The following is a 16,285-nucleotide window of genomic DNA, read 5'->3' as shown; positions in this document are numbered from 1 at the left end:
TTTGATTACTAATCGTTTTCAAGGGATTCTGAGGGGTATGTGGAGTATCACGGTGCAAGAGTGATGGGTGGTGATAAAGTGCAGCGGCGCAGTGAAAGTATGCAATTATGCAGCGGCGCAGTGCCCGTGTGACGGTGATTGTCATTAAAACTTTAAACAGGATATTTACAATTTATATACAAAATGGTGATTAAAGCATGTTCAAGGAATATGTTCAAGAAAGGTCCAGTTTCTCATTATTTTGCACCATTTGAAGTTCCATTTACAATTGTTCAAATTAATTCAGATTGTTCCTTATTGTTATATTAGTGTGGTCCAATCCTCTGCCCGATTTAGACCATCACGGATAGTGTTGAAAAGGATCATGATCTTGAGCTCTTCTCTGTTCAGCATCTGTGCCAGGTTACCGCCTCTCGGTGGCGGCTTCACAACTTTCAAAATTGTCCACTTAATGTCATTTTCATTGTGGCCCGCCTCATTGAAGTGGTCCACCAGTGGGGCATTGACTGTCCGGCATCTGATTCTACTTCGATGTTGGCAGATGCGGGTCTTTGCTTTCTGCGTCGTCTGCCCTATATACAGTTTGGGACAAGGGCATTCGATGGCATAGATCACATTGTGTGTATTACAATTTGAAAATACGCGTCTCACATACGTGACACTATTGTGTGTGAAATCTATGCCCTCCACCGTGAAGTCGCAGACGTTACAACAACCGCATTTTACATGCCCTATAACTGGAGGCAAACCTCAAAGCGACTCTATGGTGGGATTCTGAGTAGGGGGTGGCAATGCTGCTCGTACAAGGTGGTCTCTTAGATTTTTACTTTTCTTGAAAGCAAATAGGGGCTTTTGAATATTCAGGATGCCTACATTAAGCGTTGACCAATGTTTTAGGACTGACTTCCTGACTTTGTTAGAGATTGTGGAGAAAGTTGTTACGCATGCAATTATCTCTTTTTGGGTTTTATCTTTAGGTGATAGTAAGACTTCCCTCGGACAGTACCATGCCCGTTTCAAGGATTGTTTTATGATCCTTTTAGGGTATCCCCTGTCTTTCAATTTGTTTGAGAGGGTTGAGGATTCCCTAAAGTAATCCTCTTTGCAGGAGCAGTTTCTCCTGATCCTCAGAAATTGCGAGTAAGGTAACGCATCCCTCAGAGCCCTGGGGTGGTTACTCTTATAACTCAATAGGGTATTTCTCTCAGTCGGTTTTCTGAACAGTCGTGTCAAGAGCTTACCATCTGAGTGGTAAATAGTGAGGTCTAAGAAGGGTATAGATTCTTTATTCCACGTTAGTGTGAACGTTAGGCCACAGCAATTATTATTGAGCCAGTGGAGGAACTGGGTGAGTATTTCGACTGGGAGGTTCCAAATAAGAAAAACGTCGTCTATATACCGCCTCCACACTCTGATCCCAGAGTGGAAGGGGTTAGAGTCTGACAGGATGGATCCTGTTTCAAGTTGGTCCATAAACAGTATAGCTAGATTTGGAGCAAAAATGGCCCCCATGCTGGTCCCCTTGATTTGCTGATAGTAGGTATCATCAAAAAGGAAAAAATTCCTAGTAAGGCAGAGTTCCAACAGCTGTAAAATGAACAGGGTGGGGACTCTGTGGGGACGTGGACGTGTGTCAAGAACCTTCTGGATGGTAAGTAATGCCGTGACCTGTGGGATATTAGTATACAATGACTCCACATCCATTGTACATAAGGTCTCACGATGGGGATCAAAATCACAATTTTCTACTAGATTGATCATTTGCATACTGTCTCTTACATAGCAACTGGTGGATTGCACAAATTCTTTAATAAAAAAGTCCACGTATGCTCCCAGGGGCTCTAAGATTGAGCCACAGGCCGAGACAATGGGTCGACCTGGAGGGTTTTGTGAGTTTTTGTGTATTTTCGGTAAGGTGTATATTACCGGGATGCGTGGTGACTTGGTGTTAAGGAAGTGAAATTCTTTCTTATTAATGAAACCGTCCAGTAGTGCTTGTGATGTGACTTTACTTATCACATCTTGTATTTGTCCGGTAGGGTTGCCAGGAAGTTTCTGATAGTGGTCAGTATTATTAAGTTGACGTAGAATTTCTAGTTTATAGTTATCAATCTCTTGGAGGACGATCCCACCGCCCTTGTCTGCGCTCTTTATTACAAGCTTTTTATTCGTTTTCAGTGTAAGAATGGCCTTCTTCTCTTCCTTAGATATATTATAGGGTATGAAAACCTTTGTTTTTTCAAGGATATCGAGGTCTGCCAGTACAAGTTTCTCAAAGGTGGTAACCTCGGGGGGGATCATTCCTGCTGATGGGGAGAATGTGGATGGAGGGCGAAAAGGAGTGTTGGCAATAGGGGCAGTACTGGGATGTATTTGGAAAAAAGCTTTAAGCCTAATTGTTCTAAAAAATCTGAGTAACTCAGTAGAAGTTACTTCAGGGGAAGAGCATCCGGTCCGCTCTCCCTGCCGGCCCGCCCCCCGCCTTTTGCAGCTATTTAAGGCTCCTTTTTCCCTTCTCCATCGGGACACCTATCCTTTTTGAAAGCAAGGCACAAAGGCACTTTGACATCCTGCGGCGTCAGGACAGCGGACCCAGCAGCCCTCACACCCACCTCTCGCCGCACCCGCTCCGCGGGTGCCGCGTCGCGCTGTTCCAAGCGCCAGCTGCTGACTGAGGGCTTCAAGGCGGCTTAGGGTGAGAGGCTCGGCGGGGCTGCGAGCGTGCGGGGACTCGGATTACCAGGAGTCCCTGCGAGACCGGGGAAGAGCATCCGGTCCGCTCTCCCTGCCGGCCCGCCCCCCGCCTTTTGCAGCTATTTAAGGCTCCTTTTTCCCTTCTCCATCGGGACACCTATCCTTTTTGAAAGCAAGGCACAAAGGCACTTTGACATCCTGCGGCGTCAGGACAGCGGACCCAGCAGCCCTCACACCCACCTCTCGCCGCACCCGCTCCGCGGGTGCCGCGTCGCGCTGTTCCAAGCGCCAGCTGCTGACTGAGGGCTTCAAGGCGGCTTAGGGTGAGAGGCTCGGCGGGGCTGCGAGCGTGCGGGGACTCGGATTACCAGGAGTCCCTGCGAGACCGGGGAAGAGCATCCGGTCCGCTCTCCCTGCCGGCCCGCCCCCCGTCTTTTGCAACGCCCATATAACATTACTAAACTCCCGCAGCGCGGGACGCAGCGCCGGGGCGAAGACCGGGCTAAGACCGGGCCGTTTGAGGCCGTTCGAGGTCTTGGAGGTCAGGGCAGGGCCACCCCCCTTGGGTTTTATTCATCATTTGTATTGTTACCTGTGTTAATCCCATTACGTACTCCTGTTTCCTGTTGTGTCAACGATGTGTTCACGGGGAAGTCGGAGCAAAACTGCCATGGGTCTAAAAAAACCTAGTGGGACTTTGGATGATTTTCTCACAAAGACTAACTTGGCTATTGATGCCGAAATAAATAAAATGCAGCACAGGGTTTCCCTTGAATTAGACGCTGCGCGTAAACTCTCTATGGACATTGCTTCCTCTAAAAAATCGTCTATAGGAAAGCTGGCTTTAGCCTTAACTCCTGAGCGCACATCTGGTCCCCGCCCCTTGAATATAAAGGCTGATATGCATCACCCGCCACCTACATCTCCTCTTAAGCAAGTTAAGGATTCTTTTCCAACTGCTATAGAGGTGCCTGTACCATCTATCTTTGTGGCGGGCAAAAGATCACCAAGAACAATTGTTATGCCCAAGTCTGCTGCTATCTCTAGAAAGGCAGCCCTTCAGCGGAAAAAAATTCTGGCTAGATCTGTCTTTGCTCGTAAAAAGGCAAGGATTGCCCGTTCCCAGTTTTTTAATAATCGACGACCATTGGGTATACCAGGGACCGGGAATGTTAAAGATAAAGTTGACTCAGCACCACCGAGTAGTGACATTAGTCTTGCCCTAAGTGATGTTGAGTTTAAATCCCTAGTGGTAAACTCCCAGGACAACCATAAAACAGTACAAAATACGTGTAGATTGAGCGAGGCTTAGGGGGATAGAAGGAGTGACGAGGAATTTTTAAAAATAGTATGGGACACACTCAAAAAGTTACTTAATCCCCTTGAACTGAGACTTTCCCGTATGGAAAACCATTTGTTAGAAATGGACAAAACTATAGTTACATTGGCTAGCCTTAGTCTCAAGCAAATGGAAGCGAGGGTCACGCAGGATGAGTGCTTAACATTACAGCCACTAGTGGTAGACCACCCGGCCCCCCCTATCATAAACTCCAAACCTGTACCAAAACCTCGTACAATAGTTGGAGATAGTGCCATTAATTCTTCTAATCTTAGCCTCTGCTCCCTGCCCCAGGACCCAATACAACCCAAACCCACACAACAAGCTTGCCCTGCCAAACCTACAAATCCATTAAAGGCGAGGGCTCATATTAGCTCACAACAGAACACAACAGGTCTTAAACCCAGGCTTCAACCTGTCGTACAACGTTCTAATCATTTGATTAACAAGTATCGGCCACCCTTAGAATCCAGTCGTTCAAATTTTCGTGGTGGCTACATTGATCTACCTCCTGAGGCCAGTTCATATGTCATCATACTTACCGGTGTACCCACTCTTGACCATCAAACAAAAGAGGACCCTTGGTCTCTTAAAAATAAGGTCATTCACTGGCTTAACAAGAATAGACAGCTACCTAGTCACCTAAGAAGCCAGGTCTTAATGGTGCGAAGAGTACCATGGGTTGGACGCACTAATAAAAACATTTCCGGTGATTGTATAGTGGTGTCATTTGCTGATCCCAACACAGCACAGCACCTTTGTTCATGGGCCTCTTGTGAAGGTGATCAGTCAATCATTGCTAGACCCCTCACCTTTTTTTATCCCCCACAACGGCAATTTGACATGGGAGGGTCTTGGACGACAATCCAAAGGCCCAGGTACAAAGGTTTTGGACATGGTGGGCCCACACAGAGCACTGGGTGGCAAGGTGTGCCTACTTTCAACATGTTTGGCTGTTTGGATGAGGTCGACTGACTTGGGGGGAGGGTTGCTTTGAAACATCTAGTCGATCTCACCTTGCCCTCCCGGGTACCACTTAGAATAGGTTGTTCCATGTTGCCATCTGGCATATTACCTTTAGTGGATTCTGCTGGTGATGGAATTTTGATTGAGTCTGGAGTTCCGGGGAATATTGATATCTTTAATTTTAGTGATCCAGCTAATGTAATTAACTTGGCCTCCTGGAACATAGCAGGCTTAAGGGGTCGCCTGGACAACGACGATTGGGTTGATTTCATCACTACTCAAGATATCATCGTTTTCCAGGAAACCTGGTCAGTTGATCCCCTGTTCAGAGTGGGCTTTCTAAACTTTTATACACCTGCTTTGCAGGGTCTTAGGGGCAGGCCATCAGGTGGGTTAACCATATGGATAAAAAGCTCACTCGGCTTTAGTGTGAGGGAAATCCAGGTGAAGAACCCCAATCTCCTTTGTCTATTATTAAGTAAGGAGAATTGCAAGGATATTCTCTTAATTAATATCTATGCCCGGGGCTGTCAGGGTGGAAAAAAACAACCCATCCTTAATGACCTGGATGCCCTCCTAAATGAGCAGAAAAGTGACCAACTCGTTTTAGTGGCTGGCGACTTGAACTGCTCATTTGAACCCATTATGAATCTTGTGGAGGATATAGGGCTGGAGGATGATATTGTCTGGAACATTCCCCCACTGGCTATATCTAAGGGTGTTAGGAGTACGGAGGCTGCCTTTCACTGGCTTGGACTATGTCTGGAATGGGGGTTCCGGGCGGTGAATGGGCGTTGCCCATCTGATAAGACGGGCAAACCAACCTTTAATAATGGGATTGGTGTGAGTCGTATTGACTATATTTTGGTCAATATTGATTCCTGGGACACAGTAGTGGACATGTCAATCGGAACAAGGCCAGAGAGTGATCATGATCCGCTCTTATTTGTATTTAAGGTCCCGGGTCTAGGGCCCCTCCAGGTAGAAACAGCTTGCATTACATCAGACCTTGTTTTGAGTGACAATAGAAGACGGGTTCAATGGCCGAGGGTCATAGCCGATCAGGAGCTCATCAGTCAAATAGAAAAACTTGTCCTCGAAACCAGAGACAAGATGTGTGCATCTTCACCTGATGACAGGGCAAAACCCACTATTGTTGATCTCCACGAGGCATGTTTTCTGGCCATTAAAGAATTGCTCACTAGGCCTTATAGAAAACAGAAAGTGAAGCAACCCAAAGGTTGGTATAACAAAAATTGTAGAGAGGCCCACAGCACCCTAATTGCCGCTGTCAAATCAAGAAACACCCTAGAAATTAGGACAGCGCGACAGGCTTATAAGCATATTATTTGGGAAGCAAAAAGGGAATGGGACGATTCATATTGGCTGGAACTCCTCAAAGCCTGTGAATCGTCTAACCAGATTAAGTTTTGGGAGTTGGTGAGGTGGGGTCGGCGATCTGACTCACTTACTCCGGAAAATTATGTTTCTTCTGCTGATTGGGTGGAATTTTTTCCTCTCAATTTAAAGACCCAAACATTGTTCACTCAGTTGTTGAGCCTGGAGTAGGGATTTCATCAGTAGTTTATGGGGATATCCTTAACTTCTGTACCTCTGATACTGAACATGCTTTACGCTCAGTCCAGTCCGGGAAAGCCCCAGGCATAGATGCTGTTCCTGCGGATCTTTTTAAATTAAACCTAGAATTATGGGTCCCATATATAACAGCTTTAGCAAATTCTATTGCAGCGGGAGCAAGGGTGCCACAATCTTGGAAAGGGGCCGAAATACTTCCGGTACACAAGAAAGGGGACCGATCTTCTCCGAAAAACTATCGCCCCATCAGTTTGATTGATACTATTCAGAAAGTGGTATCAAGAATGGCCCTAGTTAGAATTCAGGGGTGGATTGAGCTGAACAATGTACTCTCCCCCATGCAAGCAGGATTCAGATCAGGTACTAGCACCCTAGATCAGGTGTTCCGCCTTACCATGTTATATTGGAAGGTGGTCCTTCTGGGTGGAGGTGTCATGTACGCCGCCTTTGTAGATCTCAGGTCGGCTTTCGACCTGGTTCCAAGGGCCAAGCTATGGGATGCCCTTAGAGTTATGGGCCTTCCACTGGAACTTCTAGAGCTGGTTAGGCGTCTACACAAGGATAATTTTGCCTGTGTAAGATGGGGGAAACAGGGCCAGGTAACTGCTAACTTCCCTGTCGAACGTGGGGTTCGGCAGGGTTGTGTTTTGGCACCCACGCTATTCCTCCTGTTCATTATTCGGGTGGTTGCTTTCTTTAATGAAACACAAACTGATGCACCCACCCTGGGGGGGGCCAAGTACCCCATGTTAATATTTGCCGATGATACCTTGCTCCTTTCGAGGACTCGGAGTGGCCTCCAGGCAGCCTTAAATAGATTCTCAGAATTTTGTACAGAAAATGACCTTCAGATTAACGCTGATAAAACCAAATTTATGGTTTTTAATAAAAACAAACAAATCACAAGTTCATTTTTATTAGGAGGTGTCCCTATTGAACAGGTCAAAGTCATGTCCTATTTAGGCGTGACTCTTGACCATCAATTAAATTGGAATCCACAGCTGGAGGTTTTAATTTGAAAATTTGTCCGCCTTACTGGCTGCTTGTTAAAGGAACAAAAAAAAACCTTGACAAAACGCATTACACCGGCGTTAAAAATCTATGAGGCCAAGGTCAACGCAGCCACTTTGTATGGTGCAGACATTTGGGGCTACAAAAGCTTGAAAGCATTGACCATAGCACAGAATAAGTTCCTTTGGAGTCTAGTTGGGCTTCCGCAATCGACACCTATAAAACCACTGCTCATGGATTTAGGCTGTAGACCCCTGGATGAGATGGCACAGTACCGGCTTGTCGCTTTTTGGCGACGACTCTGGACGACTCAAGAGCTTAGTCTCTTTGCCCATGAACTGTGCGAAATTAGATCATTGTGGGGAGCCAGTAAAATCCCTTGGTTGCGGGAGGTCAAACAGATTCTGTACTCCATGGGCCTTCCTGAATTATGGTTACATCCTGAATGTGCTAGGTTCCCCTCCAAAGTAGAATTTAAAGAGCTGTTTTGGGCTACAAAGAAATCTGCATTGGTTTTGCTCTCATCAGAGAATAGCCTAACGGGATTGTTTTTAACACATAAGATTATACCATCCCTTGAGCCTTTTTGGGATTTGATATGCAAAGCCCTTGACCGCAAGCTGTATTTCCAGTTTCGGGTGGGAACGTTGCCGATCAACTCCTTTACTGCAAAATGGACAAAGTCCTCTACTTCCAAGTGTCCCTTTTGCCCTGATCAGGTTGAGAGTATTGGCCACATATTTTTTGCTTGCCCAGCATATCGCTTGCCTCGACTAAAATGGCTGCAACCAATTTGTAAAACTTTAAATTGTGTGGAGAATCGCACTGCCCTGTTGAAATTACGCGACATGCGCAATGAAAAATCTGTGATTTGTGTTGCTAAATTTCTGGGGTGGATGTGGCTGATACGTGTAAAGAACGTGTAATCCTGTATTAACTTGTTTTTTAATCTGTTTTTAAATTTTGTATGCTGCTCTTGGGCATTTTCTCTTTTTATAGTTGGGGTTCCTTGAAATATGTAAAAATGTCGATATTTTGTAAATGTTTTTATTCTGTGGTCTTTTATGAATTTTATTCGAAATAAAGACTTATGAACTTGAACTTGAATCACCATTTTGTATATAAATTGTAAATATCCTGTTTAAAGTTTTAATGACAATCACCGTCACACGGGCACTGCGCCGCTGCATAATTGCATACTTTCACTGCGCCGCTGCACTTTATCACCACCCATCACTCTTGCACCGTGATACTCCACATACCCCTCAGAATCCCTTGAAAACGATTAGTAATCAAAACCCCACTCCAAGATGGCGCCCATGCGCGCCCAGTCCTACCTCCCTTTCACTTGGGGCACGCTTATCTGGCGTTCCCTGCCTTGCCTCCACAGTGACTGCGACTCGGCAGATCGCTCAGGGCTAACGGACACTGCGGAGGACTTCACCCTCCGAAGGTAAGCTGAACAAGTTCACATAACCATTTTGGTCCGCCCGCCCCGTGTTCTCAGAATGAGACTAACACGTAGTATTTTCTACAGACTCATCTCGAGCCATTCGTGGACTTCACGGGCCAATCCTCCCCTTAAGGTAAGCCCACCTACCCTTAGTCACTTAGACAGAGCCAACCATCCCAAACTCATAATTCATACTAGCCTTTTAACCCGCAGATAAATGTTATCTAACTGGAAACGAGGCGGAGCATATGCAATACCCTGAAATTATCAGGTAATAGCTTAAACAACGAACACCTTGCACTTAGCACAAACTGAACTTATATTAATTGTTCCTTCTCTACCTTAGGCATACCCTAAAGCAGTGTCCACTGTAATACCTTTTCCCTGAAACCCCTCCGACCCTATATGGGTAAGCAACCACCTTTTCCCTCCCCGACAGGCACGGAATGAATGCGCACGAGCGTGCATGGTATGAGAGCAGACGCGGATGCAATTGATTGCAGAATACACGCGTATTCTACCAGTAGACATACCAAAGCCTTTTAGAATATACAGTATAAGAATTATTTAACTTTCCAAAGTCATTTTTAATACTAGCAATAACAGAAAACTACTAGTAGTTCCAAATAAACATGTCACGCAATTCACTGTGCGCTTGAATCAAGGTTATAATTACCACATGCACGAAATTATCAAGCACGTTAAGTCGGTTCCGAATAGAGTGCAATGTCAGTGATAATCAGAGCCTAACACAGTGGGTAACCCCCTCTTTTGTATTTTTTATTTTTTATTTTTATTTTCATTTTTTATTTTTGGTTTTCCCTAATTCTCTCCCTAACAGGCGGTTGTGTGTTCTAAATGTATATACCAGGCAAGCAAATGTAGTTATTGTGAGTCCTGATGATGATCCCGTATTACTGAGCATAAGGGATCGAAACGTCGACTTTTTTGAAGTGTTTTCACAGCCTAACTATTCTGTTTAATTCATGCTGTGTCTAGCACTTTATTGGCATTACTTAGAAACCCTACTGAATTACAAGTGGCCAACTATGCTCCTTCTTGCCTAAAAACCCTCTTTGTTTGTTCACAAAACGGTACAGGACTGTGCCGTTTCCTTATCTCATTATATATTGCATTACGAAAAATAAACTTACCCTGTCCGGCTGGACAGTGGTCAATATAGCTCCCACTGTGGACTATGTTTTATTTGTTACTCTGTATCTAGATATTCCTTGGGACCATTGTTGTTTATAAAGTATAGCTACCCACGGTCCCTGGATAACCGAATGGGTTCCCTTGTTGTTTAAAAACAGACCAGAGCAGTTCTTAGCCATGTTATCCAATGGGAGGTGGATAACATGGCTAAGAGCATTAGCTCGGTAATGCATGAATATTGCTGACTTTACAGCGATATTCATGCATTTCGGCCGATTTTTATCGCTTAGGGGATAAACCTTGATAATAGCAAGGTTCCTAAGTGATAAAAATCGCCGCAGCTCGGCGATAATATTATCGCCGCTAATCCAACATAGCGATAATTATCGCTAGTTGTTGGTAATATGCCCCTAGGTGTCTTAGCACCAGCAGGTGGACCCTAGCGGTGGCAAGTGTGGGCTAACCTTGAAGGTCTGCCCACCACAATCCATACTGAAGTTCACCTCCAGTCTTGCAGGCAGGTCTACCAAGCAGCAAACCTTGGAGCAACTGTGACTCTGTTACTGAGGTCCCAGCACCCATAATCAGGGAGGCTCTTGGGCGGTGCGACTAGTGACTTCACACCGAGCACTGACTTCGGGTGGGGGCGTCATGTTTGCAAGAATATTATGTTTTTAAAAGCACTTGCTGTCTCCTTCATGGCCTCCAGCAATTTTCTACCGGCAGCACTCGTTTTTCACCCGTAGTCATTACACGATACTCATCTCATTTAACCGAACATCTGACTTCCTACTTCTTCTTTTTCCACCCAGTATATGGTACTTTCCTTTACATACTGTGTTTCACTTTAAACTTTCCAACATTTTTTGATTCCTGGAACTCTCGCATGTTTATGGTTTATATTGTATAGCAATCAGACAATATATTGTTGTTAGACTACATGGGATACTTCCCACCCAGACCATACTATATTTCCATTGTTTTGTTTACAGGACGTTCCCCTGACGAAGGGCAGAAATCATGCCCGAAATGCATTGGCACTGATTAAGAACTATGTATATACTGTTTACAAACATGCTTGGATCATCACAATTATGTTTCCTGAAACAAAGATAATCTTAAAAATGACAGACAGTCATTAAAAATTCAACAAAGATCACTCTTGGATTGAATACTTTTGTTTTTGAAAAAACTTTATTATACCAGTTACGTTTGGTACTCTTCACGCTGTGCGTAGGGGGACAACTCGTAACAGGAATTGCATTTATAGTACTTCAGCAATTTTTGGCATCACTAAAAATGTCATGATAACTCCAGTGATTAATGTTTTTCCTAGGGAGAGATGGAGTTTATTCAGGTGGAAGTTTTGAGTCATGAAAAGGTACCGCAAAGGGTTAATGTGCCTGCTGCAAAAGACATGTAAAGGACATGCCTGCTGCAAAGAACAGTATGCAATTAACTGTCACCTTAGAGCTGCATGCAAACTGCAAGGTATAAATTTGAGGATTATATTTCCCCCCCAGTCCTAATGGTGCAAAAGGGTTCTTTTAGATAGAAATCGATTCTGGTTATGAAAGAGAACCCCCAACCATGGCATTACATTCTAAATTCAGAGTTTGTGTTTCTCCAGACCAATCACTATTAAACAATACTGCCTACTAGTATGATTGTCATGTGACTCCTACACATTGTAGTGCTTAGTCTTATATAACATGTCCTATACAGTGATTTACGCACATATGGTTGATTGTCTCTTTGTAGTGTGTGTGATATAAAGTGCTTTGACAACTTATACTGGTATCAGTGATGCTGTAAATCAAATTAAATGCATCTGAGCAAGAATGTGGTTATGGAGACTTGAGGGGCACTGTTAAAAGGTGGTAGTGAGAGATTCTGTGGCGGAGGAAGCCATTGGGGCACCAACAAACATTGTCGCACAGGAGTCCACCAGCCCTAAAACCGGCCACTACCACTTCCAACAATTATAACACCAAATCAAAAATGTTGATTTGAAAACCCCTTGAATCTGCAGCGTACCTTCAAGTCAATGTATGATTTAGTAGTGGTCCCGGTTGTTCTACGTCTTTTTTAACTATGTACAATATTTATTTGTTTGCAATGGTTTCTTGTATTTTTGTATTATATGTGTTGTGTTTTTGCACTTAACATAATGCTGGCGAAAGAATTGTCCTAGACAGATGATTTCACTTGAAAAGGAGATTAAGATTTTGAATTTGAGGTCAAAGGTCACTTCCTCTCCAAGGTCATTGCAATAATCACCCTAGTTTCACTTCAGTTTCTCACTAACGAATCTAAAGTGAATCAAGGGTGAGGTTTTCTAAGTGCACCGTGCTGGTTGGTCAGAATTATCTGCAGCAAAAGGAGCCCTCATCTTAAACATTTGGTGGCTTATTCAATTCAATTCAATTCAATTTATTTTAATAATCTTTATCGGATATAAAGTGTCCATAAAAGCAAAAACAATTGTCACAAAATAAGTTATATTTAAAGCAGGATCATGTAATAAAGTGCAAAGTGCAAATGGTTTTGGGGGGAGTAGCAGCAGGGGGAAATAAGGTATTGAATTCCAAGCATAAAACTCCACACTTTTGGATGTAGGTCAGGAACCAAAAAGCATATTTCTTTATCAGCATAAAACCAAGAAGTGCGTATAATACAATCGGATCCACTTATCAGGGGTTCATAGAAGCACTTGAATGAATAGCCATTTTAAAAAAAAGTACAGACACAGAGTGTTAAGTTTTCCCCATTAAGCTGAAGGATAGTCCCGTAAGCAACCTTTAAGTGTAGGAAGTGGCACCTTCCGGCACAGAAACAATCCATTGAGGCGTGTTCCTCTTACTATGTGGCTTTGGATGACCTCATCAATATGATTTGCTAGTTTGCCCGGCCGGAGAATCACAAAAAGTGACGTAAATATGCCCCTTGATTTGCAGCTAATAATTCAAAACCATTTTCACCCCTCTGGTTAGTACTGATCCTTGGAATATCACAGACTATGTTCTCATATTGACTTGATGTAAAATAAACCTTCCAAATATTATAACCTGATTTTTTTCTGGATTCGAGTCTCTAGGCATTACAGGTGCTTTCAATGGAAATGTCGAAGTGCAGGTGCTCACTCTTCTGAGTATCTGTTTGCACTAGTGAAGTGCCAGTACTTTCTCATTAAATGTATTGCAGCAGTGCTGAGAAGTGCACGTACTCTCTCATTAAATGTATTGCAGAAGTGCTGAACAGTGCAGGTACTCTCTCACTAAATGTATTGCGGCAGGGCTGCGAAGTGCAGGTACTCTCCCATTAAATGTATAGCAGCAGTGCTGAGAAGTGCAGGTACTCGCTCATTAAATGTAGCAGCAGTGCTTAGAATCGCCGGGACTCTCTCATTAAATGTATAGCAGCAGTGCTGAGAAGTGCAGGTACTCTCTCATTAAATGTATTGCAGCAGTGCTGAGAAGTGCAGGTACTCTCTCACTAAGGGGCAGATTTATGTTAACTGGCGCATCCCCAGGGATGCGCCAGTTAATGTGCGCCACAGTGCGCCACAGCTCCGCCACTCATGGTGCGCCGCATTTACAATGCGGCGCACCATGGGGCAAAAACGGCACAGATGCGTGACGCATCTGTGCCGTTAAGGTGGCGCATTGCTGGAGTTGCGTCGCAAGCGCGACGCAGCTCCAGCAAGGCTCGGGGGTCCCCCATCTTAACAATGCTGCGTCAAGACCTACGCCTGCTTCAAGCAGGCGCAGGCTTTTGACGCAGCATTGGCCTGAAAGTGACTGAGTGAAATCTTATAGATTTCACTCAGCCACTTTTGCGAGGCGCACCTGCCCCGGAACGCCCACCCTGCGCCGGAACGCCAGCAAGCGGCGCAGGGCTTTACAACGTGACGCATCTGCCTAGATGCGTCACGTTGTAAATCGTTCGTAGGGATGCGCCACGTTTACGCCGCCTTGCGTGACGCAACAGCGGCGTAAACGTGGCGCAAGGGCTTCATAAATCTGCCCCTAAATGTATTGCAGCAGTGCTGAGAAGTGCAGGTACTCTCTCATTAAATGTATAGCAGCAGTGCTGAGAAGTGCAGGTACGCTCTCATTAAATGTATAGCAGCAGTGTTGAGAAGTGCAGGTACTCTCTCATTAAATGTATATCAGCAGTGCTGAGAAGTGCAGGTACTCGCTCATTAAATGTATTGCATCAGTGCTGAGAAGTGCAGGTACTCTCTCATTAAATGTAGCAGCAGTGCTTAGAATCGCCGGGACTCTCTCATTAAATGTATAGCAGCAGTGCTGAGAAGTGCAGGTACTCGCTCATTAAATGTATTGCATCAGTGCTGAGAAGTGCAGGTACTCTCTCATTAAATGTATAGCAGCAGTGCTGAGAAGTGCAGGTACTCTCTCATTAAATGTATAGCAGCAGTGCTGAGAAGTGCAGGTACTCTCTCATTAAATGTATAGCAGCAGGGCTGAGAAGTGCAGGTACTCTCTCATTAAATGTACAGCAGCAGTGCTGAGAACTGCAGGTACTCTCTCATTAAATGTATTGCAGCCGTGTTGAGAAGTGCAGGTACTCTCTCATTAAATGTATTGCAGCAGTGCTGAGAAGTGCCGGTACTCTCTCATTAAATGTATTGCAGCAGTGCTGAGAAGTGCCGGTACTCTCTCATTAAATGTATAGCAGCAGTGCTGAGAAGTGCAGGTACTCTCTCATTAAATGTATAGCAGCAGTGCTGAGAAGTGCAGGTACTCTCTCATTAAATGTATAGCAGCAGGGCTGAGAAGTGCAGGTACTCTCTCATTAAATGTACAGCAGCAGTGCTGAGAACTGCAGGTACTCTCTCATTAAATGTATTGCAGCCGTGTTGAGAAGTGCAGGTACTCTCTCATTAAATGTATTGCAGCAGTGCTGAGAAGTGCCGGTACTCTCTCATTAAATGTATTGCAGCAGTGCTGAGAAGTGCAGGTACTCTCCCATTAACCCCTCCCATGCTCGTGACGGAACGGTTCCGTCACGAGCTTCGGGTGGGCTGTGCTGGTGACGGAACGGTTCCGTCACGGCCCCGCTGCCGTGCCTGCGCGGCGCTGATTTCGTGCCTGCGCGGCGCGTTCTAATGAGCGGGCGGGGCCGTGACGGAACTGTTCCATCACAAGCACAGCTCACCCGCGTGCCGTGACGGAGCGGTTCCGTCACGAGCACGGGACCGCCGCGCCCCCTTCGCTGCGGCGTAATAGCCGCCGCAGCGAAGGGGTTAAATGTATAGCAGCAGTACTGAGACGTGCAGGTACTCTCCCATTAAATGTTCTAAACAGTACTGAGAAGTGCAGGTACTTTCCCTTTCAGATTAAAGAGTGCAAGCGCTGGGCATTGCTACATAGAGATGAACTCGTGTCTAAACTGTGACGCCCCAGCCCCACCCCACCCCCGCCCTTTGCTCTGTCTCCCTAGGAATGGATACAAACAGACAGGCAGCTGCAGGGCCTTCTAGGCGCCCTACTGCAAATGTTTACTGTTTTTTTCCTCGTTCCAGTCATTTTTTTTTACCGCATTCGCACGTCACCACCGGGGTTCTGCTAATGAATTATGAAGGGGAAAGTTCCATATGTTCGCGGGTTTTCCCGTTGAACCGGTGCTCAGGGTTAGAGGGGAAACTCCCAGCGTAGCCGGAACTGGTATATCTGGAAACGTAAGTATAAAAGCATCTTATGTCTCTCTCTATAGCACGTTTCCCCCTTCAGAGTCTGGAAACAACAGATTTTACCAGAAATTCTGACCTTCAGGTCACTGCATTCGCCAGCGGCGAGCTTTCACTACAGGGACCCATTTTAGCAAAACAGGGCTAAAGTAAACAAACCAGCGACCAAAATTTATCCAATTCATATTTCATCATTTTTTTTTGTTGCTCCAGGGAAACATTTGGAGCTGATAAAGCTGCCTCTCATTTCCAAATGCAAAGCTTAGCTTGTGGCAAAATCTAGGGGCATATTAGCAGGTACCCTGCGTAAAATTATCGCCGTTTTATCGGCAGGAAACTGACGCTAAAACGGCGATAA

The sequence above is a fragment of the Lissotriton helveticus genome, chromosome 11 (assembly GCF_964261635.1).
Source record: "Lissotriton helveticus chromosome 11, aLisHel1.1, whole genome shotgun sequence".
Taxonomy (NCBI): domain Eukaryota; kingdom Metazoa; phylum Chordata; class Amphibia; order Caudata; family Salamandridae; genus Lissotriton; species Lissotriton helveticus.
The sequence above is the reverse complement of the archived record's forward strand: the minus strand, read 5'-3'. Positions refer to the sequence as shown.